The sequence below is a fragment of the Diachasma alloeum genome, unplaced genomic scaffold (assembly GCF_001412515.2).
Source record: "Diachasma alloeum isolate Michigan unplaced genomic scaffold, Dall2.0 Dall_scaffold_00378, whole genome shotgun sequence".
NCBI lineage: Eukaryota > Metazoa > Arthropoda > Insecta > Hymenoptera > Braconidae > Diachasma > Diachasma alloeum.
Genome location: NW_021680517.1, coordinates 446,412 through 452,772, shown reverse-complemented (window position 1 = coordinate 452,772; position 6,361 = coordinate 446,412).

The following is a 6,361-nucleotide window of genomic DNA, read 5'->3' as shown; positions in this document are numbered from 1 at the left end:
TTTTTTCACACTCATTGTCCCACCATGACAGTGGATTAGACTTCCATATATTTAAAGATTTCGTCTTATCTTGTGTTCCCTGGTTATTGACATTCGTATTCTTTCGTCTCAGTTTATGCTTAGACTTCGATTTTCCTGGAGTAGACTGTGCGATAGCATCTTCAATCGTACTAATAAAAGTCTTGTATTTTTCAGTTGGAGATGCATTGTCGAACTCTGAGTCAAGAAACTTTTCATATTTCATCTCCAGATATTCTATGACTTGATCCCAGTCTGTTTTAATTGTGTAAAGCTTGAATGTTTTTTTTTTTATAATAATTCTTTTTAACCTGGACATTAATATCCAGGGGACAATGATCTGAACCCATTAATTCGTCTGTTAGTTTATAATTTATTTTATCTGCAATACTTGCATTGGAGATAAGGAGATCAATATTCGACTGTGATAGAGTGTGTACATCTAAGTGAGATAAAGTATCATTGTTGTGGATGTAGAGATCGCGTTCTTCTAGTGCCTTGAGAAATCTTGCTCCATTAGTAAAAGTTCTACGGCAGTTCCAGATCGTATGGTGAGAATTGAAATCTCCCATGAATATAACATTCGTGTAATTGTCTAGATTCGATACCAGTCTATCCCAATCAGTCTGAGAAAGAGTGAAACCTGGGGGACGATAACACACAAGTAATGAGATTTCTGGCTGAACATTTGTTATTCTTACCGCGCATATTTATATTTCGATTCGACTATCTGGAACGTCTAAGTCAATTATCTCCCTGTAAGCGAGATTTTTTCCGATGATAATGACTATTCCTCCTCCTGAATAATTTCTATCTTTTCAGTATGTAATAAAGCCAGGATAATTAAACTCATCCGCTTGAACTCGCAATGGGTCCAAGCGTGTCTCAAGGCAAATGAAAATATCGAGATTTTCTATAATTTTTGGGATTTCCTCTTTTATGCGTCTCATGGATCTGACATTCCACAAACGAATTCTAAGGTCTTTAGTTATTTTTCGAGTGTCATTATCCATTTATGTGATTAATATTTGTTGACATGAAGTTAATGGAGATTAGTCTTAGAATTCTGCAATTGTTGGCAGACCACTGTTTCCCTATCCTCTACCTGCATCTTCTCATTCCTGATGTATTCTATCAATTTTTTACGTAATCGCGTACAGCGATTCTTTGTCCCTGCGTTTGGTAATGTATGATAGATGTCATCCAGCAATTCTCTTATACCCTCGACGTTTTTGGTATAGTCCAAAATAATATTCATGACGTCTGTAATTCCTTTTGTTGATTCAAAGAGGTCTTGAAGACCCTTGAGATCTAATGGATATTGTTTAGTCGATTCATTAATAAACTCCCTGGTTTCTCCCCAATCCAAGTCCTTGGGAAGGGAATTTATAGCGTCTACCTTTTTCTTTTTTGGCATGGGCTTTGTGTCTCGATCGGTTTGAGATTTTTGACTAGAATCTGTTCCATAATCAGAAAGAGAATCAATTTCATTATCATTTGCCATTCCTATTTGTTTACAAATTCCAAGCGGACCATCTGAGTTGGTAGATGAGAGTGCCCGCTTGTTGCCTTGTTTACCAACAGTTGTCGGAGAGTCATCAAGAATTTGAGAGAGTGTTTCGATTTGAGAGTTATTATCACTTGAAGGTAGAGGTACGTTAATAGGGTTTGGGAGACAAGGGAAATTTTCATTCGAATTGACAACACCTGTCTGAGCTTCGTTCTTGTTTACATCTGTATCCATTGTCTCTCCTTGTTCATGTTCATGACAATTTTTGGCGATATGGCCCTCGCCATGACATAGGAAACAGGAAATTTTTTTCGTAGAAAAGTAAACATGGTGTTTTGATCCTTCAAAATCGATTGTAGCTACAGTGGGGACATTGTTAACGTCTTCTGGATCGATGTATACTTGTCTTCGAAAACTGCCTATGTGAAAAAATATCGAGTCAGACGAATTAGCTTTGAGTTCAACTATTGTTGATCTCAATCGTACTGAAGCCTTCGTTAATACCTCGGCGATGACCTCATCATCGATTTCAGGACGAGCGTGTGAAATAATGACTCTCCTGTTTTGAGAAATTAGTGGTCGAATCGCTACGGTTTTTCCTTTTACTACGATTGAGTCATGAGTATTGAGTAAATCGATAACTTGTTGTTTACTTTGCAAGTAGCAACAGATACGATTATTCGATATACGTGAAATATACCTCATTTTCTTCTCATCAATCAAGACCTCTTTCAAGGCCCACATGTAATCCTCTACCTAAGATTCCTGAACATATTCCATAACAATCGCATCTTCTTTCTTCGGTTTTGCCTTAGTGACGTGGGAGTAACTCTGACTTGTTTTGTGACTTGGAGGGCTTTGTGACTTGGTTGGTGTGGCCATTTTGCCCCCGTCGAACTTTTGGACCCAAAAATTCCTGAACTACACCAGTTCCACCCTGAGAAGGGTTTTCGAATGCACTTATTACGTAAATGCACTAACACTTGCACTCAATACTCTTAAATGAAAAAAGAACTCGTTTATTAGACTGATAGAATGCTGAAATATCAGCATTCTATTTACCCTAAGGCCGCTCTGTGTGTAAACACGTCTGCTCACTTCGAAGGTTTAAACGAGACTCTATAACTTAGATTCATCGTTATAGAAAAGGTGTGAAATGAAAAGAGTGCGAAAGCCTAACGGGCAAGGTAGAACGAGAACACTATACTTGTCACATATGGCAGGTAGTTGGAGGTCAGAAGCTATAATATAGCAAGTGTCCAGAGTTGAGCGCAGAGAAAAGAACTATAGAGAGTACGCAAACTCGATAATTCATAAGCGCGTGATTTAATTCATGCTAGACATTGAATTCGAAATAAAAATGAAACAATAAGACAGTAACTCTGTCAAATAAATACGCTAGTCAACAATATCCACTACTGCGTACACATCGCTGCAATTTTTCAGCGCGGAATGATTTTCCGCGGCAAAGTATTCCACAAAGGTACCTAGTGGGGTCGCTGGGATAGTGCTATGCGGATCTGACGTATTTGTCTCCGTCCTAACCGTAAATCGCGTATATAAAAAATTCACAATATTCAGATTATCCGCATTAATTCGTATCAATTGGTGAAGGATCAATGATTTTCTATTGAATAATAATTGCTCTAAACTAATTGATAATTAATAATATTGATAAAATGCAGAAATGAAGGCGTACCACGTGAGTGTCTGATAGGGTTCCAGTAGCAACGTGGCCACGGCACACGGCAACGCGTTCCATTTGTAAGCGTCGCCGCAACAGCCAATGTCGCAGAGCCTATCACAATTTCTACTAGGGTACTGTTCACTATGATTTCCTCATTAAAACCGTCCTCTCAAGAGTCCTTGGGGTACAGATGTATAAAAAGAGAATGAGATAAAAGCACAAAAAAATGGAATACCAAGACAAAATGTATTCTCTATAAACGTAAGTGGCGTAACATATTTTTTCTCAATTGATACACGTATTCAGCTATGGCAGTCTCTCAACTACATCTAAACATTTGTTGGAAGAATCAAAACGAAGGGTGAAATTCTCAAACAATAACCGCATATGGAGAAGTCTAAACGGAGCAGGGAGTAAGTCGCAGACCTACTTCCACGGGTTCACATTTTGGTCACTCGACAGTAGCTCCGTGGGAGAGATAGGGCTCGCAACCTATTCCCACGAGTTCCCATCCCGATGTCCGATGGACAGAGTATTCAATGTAGTTAAATTTGTCAGATTACGAATGCGCGATCGGTAAACGAATAAAAAACTTATTATATGCTGGCTCAAAATACCTAAAAAATTCTTAGCTAAGAATGTTAGCGAAAGTATCGACAATTAACTCTTTAAATTTGAATGTGCAAATGCTAAAATACTCTCACATTAACTATTTCGTAACAATTCAATAAAAAACTAATGCTCTGGATCTTTATCCAATTCAGGACTATTTGATCGAACAAGAATTTTTCCAGAATTTCGTTCCAGCTTTTATGCTACGACCTTCTACTGTACCGATTGAAGTGAAATTGAAAATGACCACATTCCCACAGTAAAAAAATGTTTATATTTTTTTTGTATGGTGTGAATCGTAGTAGAAATCTAATGCTGTGATACAACATCGGAAATTTGGTATTCGATAATAACTTCGAAATAAACATATGAAACAGTAATCAGTAACTGTCGGTTACTCCAATACTGTGAACATACATCTATCTAATGCCCAGGTGATAATGAAGTCGATTCTAGCCTGAGGTGATATTTCTCACAAAAATGTATCCCATGGATTCCAATTGGTGATTAGAAGTTTTGGATTATCGATGGGATTTTAGATATGGAATCCTGGGCTGAGACCAAATCTTGACTTACTAGAGCTGAGGAAAGAGGGGACGCATCTCGACCTGTCTCACCAGACCCAGAGGTTTCTGCAGTTTTTTTTTACCAAAACATCCGTAATGGTATTAGTGGCGAAGACGAGCTGAAGTCACTATTGGAGAGCGTTACGAATAGATTCACGAATCCTTGAATCAGATAGTGGAATTGCGTCGAGCTCTGCCTAAAGCGAGTCATTAATTCGACGTCATATTTTTTGAAGACACTCGATTCGAGTCAATGAAAACGACTCGAAAAGAGTCGATTTTAATGTTACTCATGTCAAGTGCACGGGATAAAATCCTATTCTAAAAAAACATACGCCGTAAGCTGTAGCGTAACGCTCATTCCTCGAATTTCATTGGTCGAACATTCGGATCCGCCTGCACGTATTCAACTTCGGTCGGCTTTCGGTTTTCGTGTCACGATTTGTCTTTAACACGCGCGCTCAAGCGCGTGATCATTTTCAAGAAAAAGGACATGACAAAATGTAGAAGTGACGTAGAATGCTCTTACCGAAACTTTTACGTAAAAAAATCTGAAAAAATAGGCAGCAAAAATGAATTTTCCCACTTGAGTTCTATAAAAATTACGTCAAACAACGTAATTTTTACGGTATTTCCACGGTACTGCATCCGCAACATCTTTCTCTATGTAGAGGCTCCGACTCGAATTGAGGCATTTTTTTTGCGCGATGAAAAACTAGTTGAGACAAGTATGTTGTAAGTTCGTGACTGTGAGCTCACGTCTCAACCGTTCATCTGACACCTGTGGTAATGATCGATATCCGATTCAACTTCTAGCAGCAGAGATAATACGTGGGTAACAAGGCGTCCAGAGCCAGGAGCATCCTATCTTGTCTCTCGTTCAATATAGGAGGTCCGAAGACCAAGTAAAGAGATGTACTGTACGAGGGTGATCACGTCGGTAAACATGTGTGTGCCATTGTTATTTGGTCCGATGCATAGAAGTTTATTGCCTACGTGCCTTTAGGGCTAGTCTACAGTAATATGATACCCTACAGGGTTTGGGCCCTAAGTTCGATCCACTCGGTTCCGCGATTACCAAATATTCATCTATTGTGGACTAGGGGAGGGTGTGCCTGTACCGCTGGACAATTGCGAGCTTTCAATTTGTGTTCTTTTTCTTAAGATGTTTGATTTTATGGAACGATGTGATATTCCGAAAAATTCCACTTCATTTCCCACTGTAAATGTAAAAAAACATGAAATGAAGTTTTGCCGTTACGATATTACAATAATAGTATTGCGGTATTGGCTGACCAGTAAATACGTTTTTTTATAGTTCTAAACCCCATACTGTGTTACAAAATCGCTGTTATCCGATTCCGGGTAGATTTTTGTGCGATTTGAGCCCAATTAGAATTTTTTACTCGATTCGGATTGATAATTATTAATAGTTTTGTTGGGTCCGAGGTAGGACCGCCGATGCCACTGGTAATACAGCTGGATGTCAATACCACTCAACAATTCTACGCTTTGTAATGATAAGAACTATGCAAAACCTAACAATATTGAGCAAGAAATATCGGGGGTTCTAATACGATGCGTAACAACATAATAATAAAGGACTTGTATTTTTTATTCGTTGAAACCACATGAATTAGCTTGAATAATTAAAGGAAATTCACTCAATTTCTCAATATTCACGCCATTCGCTTCATAATTCTTTTCTATAATTTGACAGTGATAGGTTCAAGTCAATGAGTGATATTGAGGTCCTACCGAGCAGGGTTATCCGGGGGTTCTAAATCAGTGACATCAAACAATTATAACGTCCGAGATATTCAAATTTGCATGCGAAACTATTTTGCTCAATATCTCAAAAACTACTAGACCAATTTCAGTTCTCTTCCCAAAATCCCGGCTTGATGTCATCTATGTAATTAAATCAAGATATGAATACCTCTCCATCGAAGATTTCCGAGATATTGG